Here is a 23,811-nt window from a genome sequence, read left to right as displayed (position 1 = left end):
ATCTGCCCAATGTCTAGTAATGTTGAGCATTTGTTTTCATATGTCCATGGGCCATCTCTGTATGTCCTCCTTGGAGAAGTGTCTATTCAGGTCATTTGCCCATTGCTAAATATTGTCTTACTATATGATTCAATGCAGTTGTGCCTCTGGATGCAGATACAAATAAGTTCAAGATATATATCCATGCAGAAATTTGCACACAAATATTTGTAGCCACTTTAGTCATAATTTTCAAAAAGTGGGAGCAACCAAGATACCCTTCAATAGATGGATGGATAAACAAACTGTGTTACATCTATACAATGAAATATGAGTGACAAAATAAATGAGCTATCAAGCCATGAAAGATATGGAGGGGCCTTAAATGTATATTGCTAAGTGAAGAAGCCAGTCTGAAAAGGTTACAGGCTGTGTGATTTTAATTGTCTGGTGTTCTGGAAAAGGCAAACTTGAAAGACAGTAAAAACATTTGTGGTTGTCAGGGATTTGGAGGGAGGAATGAATAGGTAGAGCACAGGAGATTTTTAAGACAGTGAAACTATTCTGTATGATACTATAGTGGTGGATACATGATCTTATGCTTTTTCAAAACTCATAGAACTTTACAACACTTCTATGGACCTGTATTCCCTGAAAATTCTTATTTTGAAGCCCTAACCACCAGTATGACTTTTTTTTTGAGATATGACACCAGAGGGCTCTCTCCTCTATCCAGTCACTTCTCTTCTCTCTCCTTTCTCCCTCTCCTTGAACATTATACATGCCTCCTGAATCATCAAAGATTTAAATTTTGAAAATGAAGCTCATAAGCAAGTTTGCTTACTGTAATATTGTTTGAGCAGCAAAAGAACTAGAAACCTCATCTCTATCAACAGAAAGCAGGATAAATAAAGTGCATCCACACAATGGAATATTACTCATTCCATTGATTACTCATTCCAAAAAAAAATGGAAAAGCACTTTAAGTGTTGATATAGCGAGAATGCCAAGACGTATTGTTAAATGAAAAAAGAAATGAATGGAACAGTGTGTATGGGATACTATTGCTTGTCTAAGCAAAAGAAAAATCTTGTATCTATATACATAATTCTTTTTAAACAGTTTTTTAAATATTTTTTATTTATTTTTAGAGAGAGGAAAAAGGAGGGAGAAGGAGAGGGAGGGGAGAGAAACATCGATGTGTAAGAGATATATCAATAAGATCGGTTGCCTGTCACACGCCCCAAACCTGGGACTTGGCCCACAACCCAGGCATGTGCCCTGACTGGGGATCTAACCAGCGACCTTTTGGTTCACAGGCTGGTACTCATTCCACTGAGTCACACCAGCCAGGGCATATATACATAATTTTTATATGTATATTTAATTCCTCGGGAGGGAAATACTAGACATGGGTAAGTTAGAAGGGAACTTTGGGAGTAAAAGGATGACTTTTAGAATACCCTCTCTTGCCCTGACCAATGCGGTTCACTTGGTTGGGTGTCATCCCATGAAGCCAAAGGTCACCAGCTTGATTCTGGGTCAGGGTACATGCCTGGATTGTGGGTTTGGTCCTCAGTTGGGGTGCATACAAGAGGCAACCAACCAATGTTTCTCTCCTTCTCTTTCTCCCTCCCTTCCTCTCTCTCTAAGAGAAAGAGAGAAAGAGAGAGAGAGAAAGAGAGGAACATTTAGAATATACTCTCTTGAGTATATTCTAAGGAGCAAAGGCAACACTGAATTGCCTTTGCTCCTTGAAAGTTTTGAAATTTATGCTAAATCACTGTATCACCTTTTAAAAATAAATAAAATGAACATTTTAAAACAAACACTTAACTTCTTTCTATCATGCGAGGATACAGCAAGAAGTTGGGTGTATGCAGTCTGGAAGAGGGCTCTCACCAGAACCTCACCGTGCTCACACCCTGATCTTAGACTTCCAGTGTCTAGAAATCAGAATCCTTCAAGGAGTTTGTTGAATTACTAAATGAAGTTGAAAATGAAAGGATAATGATGGTATACAATGTTAGTGATTTGCTGATTAAACCCTTGGAAAATTTTGGCAGGAACAAATAGGCTCCACAAAGAAAAATTTAGGAAATCCAAGATGGAAGCAGAATAAGTGGAAGACACGCTCACATTCTCCCAAGAGAAAATTGAAATTACAACTAAACTATAGAACAATCATCCTCAATAATCAAATGAAGGCTAGCTGAACAGAAGTCTGATGAGAAGTCTTATATCCAAGGATTTACAGAGGATGCCACATTGAGACAGGAGAGGAAAGAGAAATTTGAAAAGAATGATGAGATGTTTTATTCTTTGCTGGATCAGCACTTACATCTGTCTTCCAAAAAGAAAGAATCTCAGTTATAAGAGGCAGACCTACAGTTGGACAAGGAGAGGAACGTTTTTTTTAACCTTGTTTTGATTATGTTCATCAAATCCAGGAAGTTCAGGAGTCGAGTAAGCTTAATATTGTGGAGCCAGAGCTCACACCAGATTTTCTACCACACAAACAAAAATTCCAACTCAGTTGGCATGATACAAGAAATTATTTTTCCACTACCTGAGAAGAGATGGAAGGACTTAAGAAAAAGATGAAAGTGGCTCCCCAATATGCAAACTTCCAGGAGAGCCAACCATGGAAGGCTATCTCTATATCCAAGAGCAAAGGGTTTGGGGAATATCCTGGGTGAAATACTACTGTCAGTGTGAGAAAGAGACCAAAACACTTGCCATGACACCGATGGAGTACAAGTCTGGTGCTAAGCACGGTCCCTTGGACTTAACCCTGAAGTACTGTATAAGAAGGAAGTTGTCTATTTTTAAAAAATATTTTTATTTATTCATTTTCAGAGAGAAGGGAAGAGAAGGAGAAAGAGACGAGAGAAATATCAATATGTAGTTGCCTCTCGTGCACCCTGTACTGGGGACCTGGTCCACAACCCAGGCATGTGCCCTGACTGGGAATCAGGACCCTTTGGTTCGCAGCCCATGCTCAATCCACTGAACCACACCAGCCAGGGCAGGAAGATTTTTATTGACAAGAGGTTGTATTTTGTTACAGAAACTAATGAAAGTCCAGAAACCATCACTCTGTAGGCCCTTTCAGAAGCTAACAGGGGCTATGGATAGAGACCATATATTTCCCACAGACCTATGGCAAAACAGGAAGAAATGGAGCTGAATGAGGTGTTCTTCAAGTTTGTTAGAAAGTGCATCAGTGTCATTGAGACCAAAAGAATCAAGATAGAGGTATTGTACCATACCTTGAATAGCAATATTCAGGTTCAGAAGCTGCTAAATGCCTTTTTTGGTAACAATTTTAGTTTCATAATTCTTATTTGGAATTGCTTCTGTATTAGGAAATGTGACTGTAAAAGAAAAAAAAAGGAAACATTGCTAAAGGTTGTAGAATTAAAAAAATACATATTGCCCAGTCAAGAAGGTGGTGTAGGTAAACACAGCTCACCTTCTCACACAAGCACATCAAAATTACAACTAACTATAGAACAACCATCATTCAGAAGCATCAGAGATAGAGCTGAACAGAAGTCCTACAACTATGGAATGAAAGGAGAAACCACACTGAGACTGGTAGGAGGGGCAGAGTTGTAGAACGAGCTGGTCACAACACATGTGCAGTGGATAAAAATTGGAAGGGATATGTCAGGAGCAAGGGGTCCCAGCCACACACCAGGTACTCCAGCCCAGGGCTCCAGTGGCAGAAAGAGAAGTTGCCATAGCTTCTGGCTGTAAAAACCAGCAGGGAATGCAGAATGGTACAGCCACCATGGAAAATAGCATGAAATTTCCTCAGAAAAGCTAAAAATGGAATTGCCTTTTGACCCAGTGATTCCAATGCTGGGAATACATCCTAAGAATCCTGAAACACCAAAAAGAATATATGCATCCCTACGTTTATAGCAGCAATCTTTGAGGCTATGGAAAACAGAATCTTCCAGACTCCCTGGCAGTTCCTCTAAAAGATCCTGTGCATAGGCTTACTCCAACCTGCTCCCTCTGAGCTTCAGCATGGAGGCAGAGATTAAAAGGCATCAGTGACATATGGGAAGGGGCTGAATTGTCCACCATCAGGGTGAGAGCGGGGGGTGGTTTTTTCCCAAACAGAAGTGCTAGCAGAGGACATTGTTCTTTTTCTGAGCCCTCCACCCACAAAGCCACAGAACCAGCAGGTAGGTGCCATATTTGAGACTCCATCAGCCTGGCTCACACTCTTTTCCCCACCCTGATGATTCTCTGAGGTGCTGTCCCACCCATATTTTGGGCCCGCCCAAGCTGTTTCCAGTGGCTTTTCCAGATAAATGGCTTGTCTTGGCCCATGGTTCAAATTATCTAAATTCTCTCCAACAAGCAACATCTGGCTTTAGTGAGCCCCATATCACTTGCTAAGTTGTCCCAGGACCAGCATGAGAAACAGCTGGCCTTGATTCACAACTTGGTGTCAAAAGGCTCCTCCAAGCCCAGCACAAGTAGCAGCCATCTGCACATCACTTTGTAGCTTATGCTGTGTGACCCCCCAAAGAATGCAGGTAGTGGCTGACCTTGGATGTGTCAACAGCAATCAAGGCTCAACTACAACAGGAGGGTATACACAGCCCACTTGGTGGGCACATCTTGATTATTCAGCTTGGTTACTAGGGGAGGCTGTGCCACTGGACCCTATAGGACACCTACTACATTAGGCCACTTAACTCAGACAGGGAGTTGTAGCAGCTCTACATGATACATAGAAACAAACACAGGGAGGCTGCCAAAATGAGGACACAAAGAAATGTGACCCAAATGAAAGCAGAAAACAAAACTCCAGAAAAAGAACTAAACAAAATGGAGACAATGTACTATATGTAGAGTTGAAAACACTGGTTATAAGGATGCTCAAGGAACTTAGTGAGAACCTCAAGCATAAAAAAGATTCAGTCATAAGAAACATGACCCACATAAGAAACAAAAGACCTACACAGACTGATAGTGAAGAGTTGGTAAAAAAATATTCAAAGCAAATGGACAGGGGAAAAATACTTATATCAGACAAAATAGACTTCAAAGCAAAGGGCATAAAAAGACACACAGAAGGACACTTCATAATACTCAAGGGAAGAGTCCATCAAGAAGACATAAACATTATAAACATATGCACCCAACACAGAAGCACCCAAATATGTAAGGAAATTCTTGGAGAACTTTAAGAAAGATATAGACAAAAATGCACTTATACTAGGGGATTTTAACACCCCGTTGTCAAAAATGAATAGATCTTCCAAATAAAATATCAACAAGGATATTGAGGCATTGAACAATGCTTTAGATCAAATAGACTTAACTGATATATATATATATATATATATATAAATCTTTTCATCCCAAAGAGGCAAAATGTACATTCTTTTCATTTTTTATTTTTAATATATTTTATTGCTTATGCTATTATAGTTCTCCCACTTATCCCCCTTTATTCCCCACTGTCCTGCACCCTTCCTCCCACCTTCATTATCACCAGCCTGCCCCCCACCCCGTAGTTCATGACCAGGGGTAGTACATATAAGTTCTTTGGCTTCTCCATTTTCTATACTATTCTTAACCTCCTCCCTGTCTATTTTGTACCAACCATTTATGCTTCTTATTCCCTGTACCTGTTCCCCCTTCCCCCTCCTCCACCTCCCCTCTAATAGCCCTCCATGTGATCTCCATTACTGTGATTTTCCTGTTCTAGTTGTTTGCTTGGTTTGTTTTTGTTTTACATTCAGTTGTTCATAGTTGTGAGTTTGTTGTTTTATTGTTCATATTTTTTATCATCTTCATTTTCTTGGATAAGTCCCTTAAACTTTTCATATAATAAGGGCTTGGTGATGATGAACTCCTCTAACTTGACCTTATCTGGGAAGCACTTTATCTGTCCTTCCATTCTAAATGATAGCTTTGCTAGAAGTAATCTTGGATATAGGTCCTTGCCTTTCGTGACTTGGAATACTTCTTGCCAGCCCCTTCTTGCCTTCAAGATTTCTTTTGAGAAATCAGCTGAAAGTCTTATGGGAACTCCTTTGTAGGTAACTGTCTTATTTTCTCTTGCTGCTTTTAAGATTCTCTCCTTATCTTTTATCTTGGGTAATGTAACTATGATGCACCTTGGTGTGTGCTTCCTTGGGTCCAATTTCTTTGAGACTCTCTGGGCTTCCTGGACTTCCTGGAGGTCTATTTCCTACACAAGATTAGGGAAGTTTTCCTTCATTATTTGTTCAAATAAGTTTTCAATTTCTTGTTCTTCCTCTTCTCCTTCTGGTACCCCTATGATTCAGATGTTAGAACATTTAAAGTTGTCCCAGAGGATCCTAGGCCTCTCCTCATTTTTTTTAATTCTTGTTTCTTCATTGTGTTCCAGTTGCATGTTTATTTCTTCCTTCTGAACCAAATCATTGATTCGAGTCCCAGCTTCATTCCCTTCACTGTCGGTTTCCTATATTTTTCTCTTCGTTTCACTTTGCATAGCCTTCACTTCTTCCTCCATCTTGCGTGACCATATTCATACGTTTCTGGGAGCATCCTGATCACCAGTGTTTTGAACTCTGCACTGAGAGGTTTGCAATCTTTTAATCACTTAGTTCTATTTTTTGGAGCTTTGATCTGTTCTTTCATTAAGGTCATATTTTCTTGTCTCAGTGTAGCTGTTACATTGTAAAGGGTGGAGCTTTAGGTATTTACCAGGGTGGGGCAACCCACATTGCTACATTGTGGTGCTGTATGTAGGGGAGGGGTCTGAGAGGAAATAATGCTGCTTGCTCAGCTCTTAGCTGGCTTTCAGTCACTTCCCGCTGCTATCCACAAGCCAATTGGGCCCTTCTGGTGCTAATTCCCAGATGGGTAGATTTGTGTACACTCTAGGACCCTGTGGGTCTTTCCAACAAACTCTCCTATGAGGCTGGGAATTTCTCCTGCTGCCACAAACCCCACAGTAGTTTACCACTAGAGGTTTTGAGGCTTTATTTTCCCCACACTGGAACCCTGGGTTGCATGGCCTGTCTCACTCCCCAGTTGTTCTTCCTGGTTATCTGCACTTAAATGTGGGACCACCTGGTCTGCCAGCCACTGCCTTTCCTATTCCACTCTTCCAGCCACCACCTTGCAGCATGTCCTCTCAGTCCCAACTGCCTATCTCTGCCTTCCTACCAGTCTGGATGGATATTTCTTCTTTAACTACTTGGATATTGGACTTTCATACAATTCTATTTTCTGTCAATTCTGGTTATTTTTCTTTTTAAATTTGTCATCCTTCTTTTGGTTGTGTGAGGAGGCAAAGTGTATCTACCTACACCTCCATCTAATATGCACATTTTCTTAAATGCAAGTGGAACATTTTCAAAGGTAGACCACATGATAGGACACAAAACAAGCCTCAACAACTTCAAGAAAATTAAAACCATATCATGCATTTTCTTGGAGCACAAGGGCCTGAAACTACAAACCAACCTCTAGGAAAAAACTAAAAAACACTCAAATTCATGGAGATTGAATAGCATGCTATTAAACAATGAATGGGTTAATAACAAGATCAATGAAAAAATCAAAAAGTTTCTGGCAACAAATGAAAATGAACACACAACAGTCTAAAATTTATGGGACATAGCAAAGGGAGTCCTGAGAGGGAAGTTCATAGTGATACAGGCCTACCTAAAAAAAGATAGAAACATTTCAAATAAACAACCTAACCCTACACCTACAAGAACTGGAGGAACAACAACAAAAAAAGTCCAGAGAGAATAGAAGGAAGGAAATAACCAAGATCAGAGCAGAATTAAATGACATAGAGACTAAAAGCACAATTCTAAGGATCAATAAGTCTAGGAGCTGGTTATTTGAAAAGATAAACAAAATTGACAAGCCTGTAAACAAACTCATCAAGAAAAAAAGGGAGAGGATCCAAATAAACAAAATCAGAAATGAAAGAGGAGAGATTACAACTGATACCAAAGAAATACAAAGTTTTGTAAGAAATTACTACAAGCAACTATAGGTCAAAAAATTTGAGATCTGCAAATAACGAAGATGGAGGAATAGGTGGGCGCACCGTACCTCCCTGCACAACCAATAACAGAGCAACAATAATTTACAACAATGATTTGCAGTCATAATATCAGAACTGTCAGAGGATTTATCTAAATGGAAGACGGACAGCCTAGAAGTTGAAGTAGACCCGTACATCCAGACTGGTAGGGGACTACGAGCCGAGCGAGCAGGCGTGGGGCTGGCACGGGTCGCAGGCACGCGGAGGTCGGGGGAAATTTGGCGCAGAATCGGCGCGACAGCAATCTGGGACGCAGGAGCAAGCACAGTGGTGTAGCAGTGATCCCTGAGTACGCAAGCGGCGGCTGGGGGAATCAGTGGGGCAGCGACTGGGGATCAGGGCAGAGCTCACAGCCCAGAAGCCCAGGGAAGTGTCTGACTCCAGGAGAATGGAAGGGTCGCCATTGATCCCTCCTGTCCCCGCTCCCACCCCTGCCCCCACATATAACGTCACAAGCTAGCGACTGGGGCGCCCAGCACCGGTGAACACCTAAGGCTCCGCCCCCCACCGTAACAAGAGCGACCAGACCAGAGAAAAAATAAATAAGTAAGTAAAATAATAGGAGAGATGGGGAAAGACGTAAGATATGTTTCCAGCAGAACAGATCAGACCCCCAGGACTCATCCTTTTGAGTGACCAAGAAATAGCCAATCTATCAGATGCACAGTTCAAAACACTGGTGATCAGGAAGCTCACGGAACTGGTGGATTTTGGATCCAAATTACATGAAAAAATGCAGATTACCATAAAAGGGATGCAGGAAGACACACGGAGAAGAGCCAATTGTGAAAGGAAGGAATCTGAATCTCAAAACAACACAGTGGACCAGAAGGAAGATAGAATCAACCAAGCAGGAGAGCATGATGAAATAAGAATTCAAAAAATCGAAGAAAAGCTTAAGACCATCGAGGACACCTTTAAACGTTCCAACATCCGAATTATAGGGGTACCAGAAGGGGAAGACCAACAAGTGGAAAAGTTATTTGAACAAATAATAAAGGAGAACTTCCCCAATCTGGCAAAGGGAACAGTCTTCCAAGAAATCCAAGGAGCGCAGAGAGCCCCAAAGAAGTTGGACCCAAGAAGAAACACACCAAGGCACATCATAATTACATTAGCCAAGGTAAAAACAAAGGAGAGAATCCTAGAAGCAGCAAGAGGTAAGGGGACAGTAACCTACAAAGGAGTTCCCATCAGACTGTCAGCTGATTTCTCCAAAGAGACCTTACAGGCAAGAAGGGGCTGGAAAGAAATATTCCAAGTCATGAAAGACAAGGACCTACATCCCAGATTGCTCTATCCAGCAAAGCTCTCATTTAGAATGGAAGAGAAGATAAAGTGCTTTTCAGATAAGGTCAAATTAAAGGAGTTCATCATCACCAAGCCCTTACTTTATGAAATGCTAAAGGGACTTATCTAAGAAAAGAAGATAAAGAAAAGACATGTATAGTAAAAGGACAGCAAACTCACAATTATTAACAACCACACCTAAAGCAAAACCAAAAGAAACTAAGTAAACAACTAGAATAGGAACAGAACCACAGAAATAGAGGGCACAAGGGGGGGCTAGCAGTAGGGATGGGAGGAGGAGAGAGGGGGAAAAGGTATAGAGAATAAGTAGCATAGAATGTAGGTTGAAAATAGATCGGGGGAGGGCAAGAATAGTATGGGAAATGTAGAAGCTAAAGAACTTATAAGTATTACATATGGACATGGACTAAAGGGGGGGAAGGTGGGTGGGAGAGGGGGCACAGGGGGGAGGGGAGTGAAGGGGGAAATGGGACAACTGTAATAGCATAATCAATAAAATATATTTAAAAAAAAATTTGAAAACCTGGGTAAAATGGACAAATTTCTAGAAAAATATAATCTTACAAAACTGAATCAAGAAGAAGCAGAAAGCCTGAACAGACTGATAACAACCGGTGAAATTAAAACAGTAATAAAAACAATTCAAAGCACATAAAAGCCCTGGACTGGGCAGTTTCAGGAGAATTTTGTAAAACATTTATGGAAGAGCTAACCCCTATCCTTCATAGACTACTACAAAAAAATCCAAGAGGAGGGAAAACACCCAAACTCTTTTTATGAAGCCAGCATCATCCTAATCCCAAAACCAAATAAAGACACAAAAAAGAAAGGAAACTACCAGCCAATATTGTTGATGAACATAGATGCTAAAATCCTCAACAAAATATAGCAAATAGCATCCAGCAATACATTAAAAAGATCATACACCATGATTGACTGAGATTCATCCTGCGGATGCAAGGAAGCTACCATATTCGCAAATCAATAAATGTAATACATCACATAAACGAAAGGAAAGTAAAAAATTACATGATCATATCAATAGATTCAGAAAAACCATTTGATAAGGTACAGCACCCATTTATGATAAAAACACTCAACAAAGTGGGAGTAGAGGGAGCATACCTCAACATAATGAAGGCCATATATGAGAAACCTACAGCCAACATCATACTCAATGGACAAAAACTAAACACTTTCTCACTAAGATCAGGAACAAGACAAGGATATCCACTTTCACCACTTCTATTCAACATAGAATTGGAAGTCCTAGCCACAGCGATCAGACAAGAAAAAGAAAAAGAAAAAAGGCATCCAAATCGGAAAGGGGTAAGTAAAAACTGTCATTGTTTGCAGATGACATGATATTGTACAAAGAAAATCCTATAGACTCCACCAAAAAACTATTGAACCTAATAAGTGAATTTGGCAAAGCAGCAGGATAAAGTCAATATTCAATCCACTGCACTCAGCGGATTGAGCACAGCCTGCAAAACAAAGGGTCGCCACTTCGATTCCCAATCAGAGCACATGCCTGGGTTGCAGTCCAGGATCACAGTAGGAGGCACAAGAGAAGCAACTGCACATTGATATTTCTCTTCCACTCTTTCTCTTTCCCTTCCCCTCTCTCTAAAAATAAATGAATAAAATATTTTTTAAAAAATCAAAGGTATTTTTGTACACAGTGAAATATCAGAAACAGAATTCAGGGGGAAAGAAATCCCATTTACTACAGCAACAAGAAAAATAAAGTACCCAGGAATAAACCTAACCAAAAAGGTAAAAGACCTATACTCAGAAAATTACACAACACTGAAGAAAGAAACTAAGGAAGACACAAATAAATGGAAGCATCCATACAGTGTTCATGGATTGGAAGAATTAACATCATCAAACTGTCCATACTACCTAAAGCAACTTGCAGATTCAATGCAATCCCTATTAAAATACCAAGGACATATTTCACAGGTATAGAACAAACATGTCAAAAATTTATACGGAATTATAAATGACCTAAATAGCCACAACAGTTTTGATAAAGAAGAACAAAGTAGTAGGGATCATAATACCTAACATCAAATGATATTACAAGGCCACAGTAATCAAAATAGTCTGGTACTGGCATAAGAACAGACACAGATCAATGGAACAGAATAGAGAGCCCAGAAATAAACCCAAGTCTCTATGGTCAATTAATATTTGAAAAGGGGGGAAGGAGCATAAAGTGGAGTAAAAATAGCCTCTTCAACAATAGCCTCTTCAGTGCTGCTGGGAAATCTGGACAGCTACATGCAAAAAAAAAAAAAAAAAAGGAAACTCAATCATCAACTTACACCATACACAAAAATAAACTCAAGATGGATAAAAGAATTAAACAGAAGTCATAATACCATTAAAGTCCTAGATGAGAACATAGGCAGGAAAATCTCAAATACTCCACGCAGCATGTTTTCACTAATATGTCCCCTAGAGCAAGGGACATAAAGGAAAGAATATACAAATGGCACTTCATGAAAATAAAAAGCTTCTGCATAGATAAAGAAAACATCAGCAAAATGAAAAAGGAAACAACTGTATGGGAAAATATATTTGCCAATGATACCCTAGACAAGGGTTTGATCTCCAAAATATAATCAACTCACACAAGTCTACTCCAGGAAGAAAAACAATACAATTAAAAAATGGGCAGTGGGTGAGCTGGAATGGGAGTAGGGGGCAGAAAACTGTACTTGAACTATGATTAAAATAAAATTTTAAAAAAAATGGGCAAAAGACCTGAACAAACACTTCTCCAAGGAGGACATACAGAGGGCCCAGAGACATATGAAAGGATGCTCAGCATCACTAGCCATCAGAGAGATGCAAATTAAAACCACAATGTGCAGACCACCTCACACCAGTGAGAATGGCCATCATAAACAAATCAACAAACAACAAATGCTAAGGAGGTTGTGGGAGAAAAGGGAACCCTAGTACACTGTTGGTGGGAATGCAGACTGGTGCACCCACAGTGGAAAACAGCATGGAATTTCCTCAGAAAACTAAAAATGGAACTGCCTTTTGACCCGGCAATCCACTGCTGTGATTATACCATAAGAATCCTGAAACATCAATTCAAAAGAATCTATGCACCCCAATGTTCATAGCAGCACAATTTACAATAGCCAAGTGTTGGAAAAAACCTAAGTAATCAACAATAAATGAGTGGATCAAAAAATGTGGAACATTTACACAATGGAACACTCCACAGCAGGAAGAAAGAATGAGCTCCTACCCTTCACAACAGCATGGATGGAACTGGAGAGCATTATGCCAAATGAAATAAGCCTGGCAGTGAAAGACAAATCACATATGATCTCACCTATAACTGGGACTTAATCAACAAAACAAACAAGGAAGCAAAATATAACCAGAGACATTGAAATTAAGACAAACTGAAAGTTACCAGAGGGGAAGGGGAAGGGAATAATGGGGGGGGGGAGGAAAGGGTCATCAAAGAATATAGAGTGTGAGAGGTGGGGATGGGTGGGGCTGGGGGCAGTGATGGGGGAAAATGGAGACCAGTGTACTTGAACAACAATAAATAAGTAAACAAATAAATAAATATCCAGTCAGAAATAATACACTAATTGAAATAAAGAACAATTTATAGGAAATCAACAGCAGAGTGGATATAGCCAAAAATGAAATCAGCAATTTGGAATATAAGGAAGCAAAAAATAAGCAATCAGAACAGTAAGAAGAAAAAAACAATCCAAGAAAATGAGGATAGTGTAAGGAACCTCTGGGACAACTTCAAACATACAAACATTTGCATCATGGGGGTGCTAGAAGGAAAATAGAGAGAGCTAGAAATTGGAAACCTATTTGAAAAAATGACAGAAAACTTCCCTAACTTGGAGAAGGATACAGACATAAAAGTCAAGGAAATGCAGAGAGTCCCAAACAAGATGAATCCAAAGAGGCCCATTCCAAGACACATAATTAAAATGCCAAAGGTTGAAGATAAAGAAGGACTCTTAAAAGCAGCCAGAGAAAAGTAGTTAATTACCTACAAGGGAGCTCTCATAAGACTGTCAGCTAATTTATCAAAAGAAACCTTGCAGGCTAAAAGGGAGGACCAGAAATATACAAAGTGATAAAAAGCAAGGAACTACAACCAAGATTACTATACCCAGCAAAGCTATCATTTAGAATCAAAGGACAAATAAAGAGCTTCACAGACAAGAAAAAGCTAAAGGAGTTCATCACCACAACCCAGTATTATACGAAATGTTAAAGGGTCTTCTTTAATACAAAGATAAAAAATATGAATAATAAAATGGCAATAAATACATATCTATCAGCAATTGAATCTAAGAAACAAAATAAATAAACAAGCAGAACAGAAATAGGAACATAGACACAGAGAATATTTTGATGGTTGCCAGGGGGATGGTAGCCAGGGAGATGGGCAAAAACCGTGAAGGGACTATAAATACATATTTGTTGTTGCAGAATAGTCATGGAGATGTAGTTTACAGCATAGGGAATAGAGTAGTCAAAGAACATATATGTATGACCCGTGGACATGGACAGTGTTGTGGGGATTGCCTGTGACAGTGAAGAGAGTGCTGGATAGAGGGGGACAAGGAAGAAAAAACTAGAATAATGCCCTGGCTGGCATAGCTCAGTGGATTGAGTGCGGGCTGTGAACCAAAGTGTCACAGGTTCAATTCCCAGTCAGAGTACATGCCTGGGTTGCAGGCTATGACCCCCAGCAACTGCACATTGATGTTTCTTTCTCTCTCTCTATCTCCCTCCCCTCCCTCTCTAAAAATAAATAAAAATAAAATCTTAAAAAAAAGAAAAAAAACTAGAATAACTATAACAACATAATCCATAAAATATAATTTTAAAATAGAAAATAATTTAAGATATTTTTTCAAAGGTAAAAAATAAGTAAGTAAATTTAAAAAATAAACATTTAAAAATAAAGATTAAAGAGGTGAACATCATATTTTAATTTATAGTTAGGAAAGTTATAAAGTTAATATAAAAGTAATGCTCAAATGGTCACCTCTCAGAGTACCACAAAATTAGCAAAACCCATCCATTGTTTTTTGCCATGTAAAGGTGGACAAGTGACAATTATGTCACTCTGTAAGGAAAGCCTAGGTTGAAGTCCAAAGGTCCCAGTGAGGTAATAAAGCCACCAAATTCCTTGTCCATTCTTTCAGGCCCCAAGAAGTTCTTCATGTGAGGTTTTCCTTCAGGAACACATGAAACTCCTGGGATTGGTGATCTGACCTTAGCACTTTCTCTGTTATACCATAGCCCAGGGTTGTCTCTGCCTTGGGCTCAAAAAGCAGCTCCAGCACCACCTAGTCCTTTCCATGTTGTCAACCCCAAATCTAACATTTTAGATTCTGTTTTCTTTCAAATTTTAGCAATTTTTCACTCATTCTTCCTATTTATGTATTTATTTATGCCACACACAATCTTTGATTAACAAAAAAAATTAAAACAGCTTGAGTTTAAATTCAAATATTTTAATACTATTCTGGTTAAAATTTCATGTTCATATTTATCTGCTGACAAAGTAATAATCCTTGATCCTAACTACCTGAGATTTCTGTCTTTATTTGGTTCCATCTTTATCCAGCTATTTAGCAGCAGTTTCTATGTTGGTACCCAATGCCCCCTCTCTCTTGGTATTCACACCCTTGTGTAATGCTTACCCCAAGAGCGTGGGAGGATTTATTGACTCATTTCTAACTAAATACAGCAGGAGCAATAAAATGTCACTTCAGAGATTAGGTTATTAAAAAGATTGTGGCCTCCATCTTGGGCACCCACTCTTTTTCCCACTTACATCACTTGGCCAGGAAGAAGCCAACAGTCATGTTGTAAGCCTGCCCTGTGGAGAGGCCCATATGAGTGAGCTTGGAAGTAAATTCTTCAGTCTCAATTGAGCTTTGAAATGACTGCAGCCTTGGCCAAGAGTTGACTGCCACCTTGTGAGAATCCCTGAGCATGAGGTACTCTGTGAAGATGCTCCCAGATTCCTGAGCCTCAGAAACTACATGATAATGATTGTTATTTTAAGTCACTAAGTTTGAAAGTAATTTGATAGTCAGCAATTGATAACTAATACAAGCTACAATTATTAAAGCCACAACTTAAATTGATTGATGCAATACCTGATACATTCTTTAAAATTCTGTTGTCCAAAGAAAATAAACAACAAATAGTAGATGCTTAATAATGTTGACTGTTTCTGTAATAGGTGATTAAAATCTCATTGCAGTAATTCAGTAATCAATAAAGTGATTATTACATTTAAAAATAGTGAAGCCCAATACGAGCATGCTCAGTTGGTTGGTTATCATCCAGCAAAGAAAACGGTCACAAGTTCAATTCCTGGTCAGGGCACATGCCTGGATTTCGGGTCTGGTCCCGAGTTGGGGCATGTATGAGAGGCAACCAGTCAATGTTTCTCTCTCACATCAATGTTTCTCCCCCTCTCTTTTTCCCTCTTCCTAAATAAATAAATAAAATATTTTTAAAATAAATAATAAATAAAAATAGTGAAAATTTTGGAATGACTCATCAAAAAAATTAAATATTGTTTAGCATAGCAGGTCTTACATACTTTCATATTCTATGTGTGAAAATCCTTTTATGATATTAATGTATCAAGAATCTCTGTATTTTCATAAACAGAATCACTAATGCTCCTTTCTGCCAATTTATTGAACTTGAAATTTAATTTATAGGTTTAAATTTCAGTGGTAATTCCTCTCAAATCAATGCCTGAAACATTTGCTTTAAAGAATGGGGCATGAGTGCCCTCTTGTGATAGAATAGGCATTTAAATATTTTTCAGTTGCATGTGAAATAATTTGAACTGAATTACTTCAGAAACACAAGATGATCTCTCTTGCTAAGACAAATTTTATCAGTACTTTTAAGTCCACGAAGGACAAGTACCTGAAGAACTCAGTTAATGTTAACAGACAATATGAATGTCACACTAAAATGATTTTTATTAAAATTGTTCTCATAGCTCTAACAAAATTTGAGTATGATAGAAGCTCTTTAAACTAATTATCACTTACTTGTGATGCTCACAAATGCTCTTCATTCCTGCTTAGTAACATACACAGTCTCCCAGAACAAGAAAAAGATTCAGGGCTAAGTAGGTAGGTTCGGGTATGCTTCTACTCTTTTTTGTTGTTGCTGTTATATTTTATTGATTATGCTATTATAGTTGTCCCATTTTTTCTCCCTTTGACACCCTTGCTTCTACTCTTTAGTGGCCACTGGGTAAGATGTCTACTTTTGGAGGGTCATTGTTTGATCCTAAACCTTCTTATGTCAATTGTACTTGTATTCAGTTATCTAATTAAATAAATAATATGCAAAAATAATAATATTAAAAGAAAGTGTTATTGGGTTAAAAAACTAAGTTGGATGTTTTGGAATAACTTCAAAAAAGGTATTTGAGGAAAAAAATTTTTTTGAATTGTATATGGGCAAAAAAATTATGAAAAATCAAAAATAGAAGTCCTAAAATCCAGGATAGTTCTAAATTAAATAGCACCAAAACATCAGCAGGCTATTTAAAAATAATGTTAATGTCCTGGCTGGTGTGGCTCAGTGGACTGAGCACTGGCCTGTGAACTGAAAGGTTACCAGTTCAATTACCAGACAGGGTACATGCTTGGGTTGTGAGTCAGGTCACCAGTTGGGGGCATGCAAGAGTCAACCAATCTATGTTTCTCTCTCACATCGATATTTCTCTCTCTCTCTCTCTCCCCTTTCCTTTCTCTCTCTCTAAAAATAAATAAATTTAAAAATAATAACAATGTTAATAAAAGCCTTGGCCCCAAATCAAAAGGCTAGTAAAATATTCATTTTTTAATTTTATACTAAAATAAAATAGTTTATATAAATAATAATAATACCTTTTTAAATGACTCTCCACGTTGACCAACTTTTTTAATTCACAGTCTAAAGTGTGTTTTTTTTTCACCAACTGCTCATATTTTATTTGTATTTAAATAAAAACTTGTTTGAAATGTGGATGTGGCCAGATTCTAAAATGAACTTGGGTCTATGTGTCCTGAAATATAGGAAATCTGTCCCTGGTTAAAAACTAAACCATAATGCTGTGGCATTGGTGGTATAATGGTTAGCATAGCTGCCTTCCAAAAACTAAACCATAACATTTGGCATTAACATCTGGAAATATTTGTATGAGCTTTTGACCCCTAAAATAACACTGTTTCTATATTGCTGACATCAATATTTGGCATAAAAGATTTATGCAGATGATAATTGTGTGGAATCATCACCACAGGAGGGCATTCCATACTCACTTTTTAAAAACCTAAATGAGGACTTCTAATCAAGATGGAGGCATAAGTAGACACACTTCACCTCCTTGCAGAACCATAAGAAGAATCACAACATCAAAACAAACAAACAAACAAGCAAAAACAGAACTGCCAGAAAATCAAACTGTATGAAAGTCTGACAACCGAGGATTTAAGAAGCCATAGTCATCTAGACAGGTAAGAGGGGCAGAGACATGGGAGGACACAGTGTGGTGGTGACAAGGTTGGCAGCAAGGCAGCTGCAGCAGCCAATGAAACAGATGAACCCACTTTCATATGTGGTAGACAAAAATCAGGAGGCATACCTAGGGAACCTCTACAGATATGGAGATCATTTGGAGGGTTATCAGCTGGGAGAAGGAAGGGGGAGAATGGGGGAAAAGTTGCAGGGATTGAGAAGCATAATTGGTAGGTACAAAATAGGCAGGGGATGTTAAGAACAGTATAGGAAATGGAGAAGCCAAAGAATTTACATGCATGGCCCATTAACATGAACTGTGGAAGGAAACTGATGGAGGGAATCAGGGTACCAGGTTGAGGGGGCAAAGGGGAAAAAATTGGGATAACTATAATGGCATAATCAATAACATATATTTTTAAAAGTATAAATAATATATGCCTTACCCACAGCATAATATTAATATTAAATAACATGTTAAAAAGCTTTGACTAATATAAACTAATTATCATCATTAAGCATTTATTGATCATCTACTATAATTAAAGCCATAAGATGAATGTTTATTTGAGACTGAGGGCAAGAATACAAGAAGAAGAAGAAGAAGGGAGTAAGGAGGGGAGGGGAGGAGGAGAGGAGGAAGAGTGGGAGGAGGAGGAAGAGTGGGAGGAGGTGGAAGAGTGGGAGGAGGAGGAGGAAGAGCAAGAGGAGGAGGAGAAGAAAAACAAGAAGAAAACTTGGATAATAGCTGCCCTATCCTTTTAATAAGATTAGATTGAAAGAATAACATATGTGCTTTAAAGATCTGTATGCAAATACTAAAATTGTGTTAAATAAGGCCAAGTACTTAGTGAAGATTGCAGTTGAAATAAATTACTAGATTGTGCTGAGTTTTTGGAGATTACCTAATGATGCAAAAATTTGCCGAGAACATTGACTGAAAGGAAATGAGAGTCTTACGAGAAAAAGATGAGGTAGTAAGTAATGGAAGAAAACAAATAAGGAAAAAATAAGAAAAGGGTTTTTTACAGGTCAAACTACAGATACAACCATAACAAGATTAGAAATAATGAGCATTTCATCATTTTCAGAGAAGAAATTTAGTCTCGGCCATATTTAATTAAGCTCAGCAATGTAGCCATGACTGTAGTCAGGGCCCCAGGTTGTATTAGATCACTGAATTGAAAGAGAAAGATCAAGCAGTCATTTGAGAGAATGTAAAAGTTAATCTATGAATAATTTCTCCTGGCATACTGGGTAGAATGAAGAAAATAATTTCTTAGCTGTAACCTCCTAATAAGGTATAATAGAGTCAGTAAGTAAATTATTACAGAGACTTACCCTTCCTTACATTCATTTTATAAACACCAAGCCTCTACCCTACTCCTGGGGCTTGAAGAGTTTAGTCAGGTGTAGCTTCACATTGTCCCTTCTGTCCATTATCCACACTCTTCCTTTTGGACTCTGTCACATCTGGCTATGCTCTTTCCTTCCAGATGTGTGTTTCAGCTTTTGGCTCATCACCTCCCTTGGACTATATACCTTATCCATTGCTTTTCAAAATCAGCTGCCATGTGTAAAAGGAAAATGGTTTCAAATATGGTCTGGAACTGATCATTTTACTTGATGTAATTGACAACCTCTTTCTGTGAAGGAAGGAGCATTTCTGATAAAATGCTTAAGCAATTTTCAGATAAACATTAATAGAACTAAGACTTGTTCTAGGAAAGTCAGTTTAGGTAAGAGCTGATATAAATCTAACTAGGAAGTTATTAGTGAAGAGCACAGTTTCTACAGAGGCGTAAAGCAGAAGCCAAATTAGTGCAGGCTGAGGAGAAAGGAGAAGTAAGGAATTGCAGACCATGAACACCAGTGGCTCTTCACCTGGAAAGGCAAAAGAATGATGAAATGGCAGCTTGTTTTCAAAGATGGGCCCGATCATGTTGATATGTTGAAGGAAAGGAGGCTTTTAACTAGAAATTGGCTTTTTGTTTCTGAATGAAAACTTTTGCCTCTCATTACAAATCAGATAATGTGCTGATTTGGTTTAATTTCTTTAGAATACATAAATACTGGGAATTTAAAGATGGAGAAATGTTGGTTTCTGCCCTGCCTGGTCTCAGGAAGCTGTAACCCCCTGTGACTAAGGCTGAATGAGAAACCTCCCAGGAGCCACTAAGGAGACAAAACTTATTTCCCTGGCATGAATGCTGCCTGTTCTGTGCCTGGCCTCCTATGCTTGATCAGTTAGCCAATGACAGGTAAGATTTCCCACAGGGGGAATCGCCTAAGACAGGCATGATCACTTTGAGGCCTCAGGGAAGGCTCTGGCCTGTGGAAATTAAGGGGTGATCAACATCGACCCCTGCCCCCTCAGCTTTGTCAAAGCCTGAGTCCTTGTTCTTAGTTGGGAGAAATCTAAGTCTCCTGGCTGCCTTTGTCTCCTCTGCCTGACTCAGGCCTCCGGAAATAACAGGGGTGGTGCAGTCCAGTCTGGAGTCAGCAGACCCCCGGGGTAATTGGACCTGGGACATAGAACATGCAAGATCCTGTGATATCTACTTGCTGGAGGATGCTCTTGAATTAGAATATGAAGGCATGGGAAGGAAACGAGACTAGCCTTTTAGGTCCTGTAGTCTTTTTAAGTGACAAAACACAAACTCTCAGCCCAGAATCCCAGCAGAAGTTCTGTCAGACCCTTTGAAAACACCTATTCCTTTTTGATCTTCCTTGCCAGACTGTAATCCACAAACTGTGTCTGTATTCTTAATAAAAGCCTACTCAGGCAGGGGAGCTCAAGGCGCTCACCACTAGAGAGAGTGGCTGTATCGTCCCTACTTCTCCACAGGACTCGGTTGTCCCTGTGTTTGTTTTTCTCGTGTTCCGATGAGCCATCGGCAGCGTTCTACAGTTACTACAGGCCAGTGGCCGAGTCAGAGACAAGCTTATTTTTATTACCCAGCATTAGAGAGGAAGGGTTCTCTAAATTGGTCTGCCCAGGAGACTCCCCTGAAGATCTTAATAAAAATAGATTCCATGACTCTGTGCCAAACCCACTGTACCAGAATGTATAAGAGAGGCCTGGAAATCTGCAGTTTTAACAAGTATCTTATGAGCAAGGGAGGCTGAGGAGGGGAATAGTGGAAAGCACAGGCTCTAGAGTCAGAAATAGCTGAGTTCAAAACCTTCTTCATCGCTACATGGCCCTGCATGAATTATTCTATCCCACCCCTCAGTGGTTGTTATATTGATAGGGGAACTCATTAAAGATTTTAGCTGCAGTGTTTAGGCTTAAGTGTTTAATGCTCGTGGAAAGCTGTTATTCCAGGAACTGGAATGTGTGACCTACATGACTCCAGAAGGTCAACAAGCAATTCATCCTTTGTGTCCTAGGGGGTCCGAAAGTGATGGAGATGATATCTGAGCCATTGTGTTGCAGGGAGGGAATGTCTGTGACACAGATAAAGAATTGTTGATTAGCAGATAGACAAATACTAGAAAAATTGCTTCTGGACTGCAACTCTTATCTGATTAACCTTTTTTCCAAACCCCTTATCTACTAGCTTTTCTTCTCCCTATAAAAAGGTCAGCTTGAGGTAAGATGTTAAGATGGTCTTAAGGGAACATAACCCACTGCCTTCTCAGATCACTGGTATCTGAATAAAGTACCCATAAAGATTGAATCCTTGTCTCAACTTACAGGTTCTGGTAATGACAGGCAGCAGGAATGTTGACTTTTCCCATTTCAGAACGGATGAAATAACACATGTAAATGTCAGCAACACATAAATGCTCGATCTACATTTAGTATCTTTATTTTTTTAATATGACTTTTTCTAGGAAAGTCCATTCTCTGAACCCAGTTGACTGCCATTGAAAAGTCTAGTGACCTCTAATGAACTAGATTTTTATAAATATAGCCAGTCAAAGGATTACATAATCATTCTCTTTCCCATCAAATGGTCCTAAGGAGAGTGAACCTTTGTTTGACTTACAAGGAACCTTTTGCTTTTGCAGCAAGATTGTAAGGAAACTTTGGCCTTGCTCCTAACTAAATATTTTAATAAGATTTCTTTATCACAACACTTTATTGAATTTTTCCAATCCCTGGTCTGTGTTTACCCCTTAGTGCTAATGTTTTCACTTTAGCACCACTCCATATATTCTGATATGGCCATAAAATGTCCTCTCAACAGCTAACAGCTGAAAAGACAGAACTACAAAGGCATTTATTAGAGGAAAGTGTTAGATGTCAGGAGTGCTACACTGACCTGTGAGGAATAGCAATTCAAGACCAGGGACTTTGGCTACCCAGAGTGTTATAGCAAAACAAGAGGGGGCAGCAGAAAAAAAAAGTAATACAGATACTAAAAACCAGTGTAAACTAGAGAGAGAGAAGAAATGGAAATAGGATCTTTCTAAAAAACTAGAATAGCATATCAAACAGACATCAAGGATTAAGCAAAGCCCTAAACAGAAAACAAAGTGCAGTACACAATAGTTGAAGTAAAAGATCAGAGCTGACCAGGTAGAGTTAATTGCATGAATGGAATATCTTTGGCCTGAAACCACCCTGTTGAATTTAAAGAGGACTCACCCTAGGGAGTAGTTTTGGGAATGACAAAGATGCTTGAAGCATGAGGGTGTTTTTTTGTTTTTGTTTTTTTACAATTGAAACCTATATAATTGTATTAACCAATGTCACCCCAAGAAACTCAACTACAACAACAAAAAGATGGGGATGGAGGCAGGCCAGCCCTACCTCTGTAGAAATCGGAAAGCCAATTGTAGAAAAGAACTGAAAACAAAGGTCAGTGGTAGAAGGGGATCATGGTGGTCAGGGAGTGGGCCAGTCTCCACACCTCATCAGGTTATACTAATTGGAACACAGACATGTTCAAATGCCAGGTGCAGGAAGGGAAGTCAGGGGATTCTGAAGTTACAATGTGGGGGCATAAGCAAATCTTGCATCACTCAATCCAACACAAGGCAGCTGTCTCATACTTTAGAAGCCCTGGGAGATACATCAGAGCCCTGGACACTGTCACTACTTGCAGTCTCAGCATAGCCCCTTTCTTTTCTGCCTGAGAACTTTGTCCTCTACATCACAGCTCTAATCACCACAGCTCTAAGAAGAACCAGGCCAACAACAATGCCCACAGGAGTAAAGATGGCCTGTGGAAGCAGGTCCCATCTCAGGGTCAAGGCCTTGGGCATCCCTTCCTGCTGCACGTGTCATGCATATCTCTGCCCCTCTCCAGAAGGGGCCACCACAGCCACCCACTTCCGAAAGTTCCTTTCCATTCAGGCCTGGTCTCCACAACTCTATGCCCTGGGTCTAGTCCTCCCTGCCATGCTGCCAGATCAGGGTGCTCTCTACAGGGTAGAAGCCCGGGGCCCAGCACCTCAGGGTGACCTCATGGTCAGAGATGAGGTGGTGGGTTAAATATGTCTTTGGGGGATCTGTAACCCAACAGCAGTTGGGGTCCTGCTGTCCACTGCCACCCTCTAGGCAAAATTCCAGAGCCAAAGTTTTGGCCCGTCTGATCCTAGGCTGTGCCCAGAGTTCTTTCCCATCCAAACAGCATGATTATCCAGGCATCTTCAAAGAAGAGTGCCCTTAGAGCCAGAGCCAGCCAGCACCCTCTCCCCTCCCAGAGTCAGAGAGTGCTTCTTTTATTTCAAATCTTCCCACCCATAATTCCATGGGCTCTGGGGGCATTTAGCTTCACCAGTCCCACCCTAGGCTGTTTACTATTACCTTGGGCAACCTCCTCCTCTGATCCATCTCTCTGTATCAGTTCTGCATTAGCAGCATCTCTTCCACCTTCTCCAGGTATCTGAGGAACACATCTAGGCATCTGCCCTGCAGGTAGTTC

General features: G+C 39.5%; 1 long non-coding RNA gene across 1 annotated transcript; it reads right to left on the bottom strand.

Moving 5' to 3' along the window:
- Positions 1–919: 919 nt before the first annotated feature.
- On the bottom strand, positions 920–23,431 carry LOC118500264. Its single transcript, XR_004902818.1, has 3 exons — positions 22,919–23,431; positions 9,069–9,077; positions 920–932 (listed from the first exon to the last, which is right to left on the bottom strand). It is a non-coding gene; the product is annotated as an uncharacterized LOC118500264 (long non-coding RNA).
- Positions 23,432–23,811: the final 380 nt, after the last annotated feature.

Source organism: Phyllostomus discolor, chromosome 4, assembly GCF_004126475.2.
Source record: "Phyllostomus discolor isolate MPI-MPIP mPhyDis1 chromosome 4, mPhyDis1.pri.v3, whole genome shotgun sequence".
Classification (NCBI taxonomy): Eukaryota; Metazoa; Chordata; class Mammalia; order Chiroptera; family Phyllostomidae; genus Phyllostomus; species Phyllostomus discolor.
Note: the sequence above shows the minus strand (reverse complement) of the source record. Positions and strands in the feature narration are given on the sequence as shown.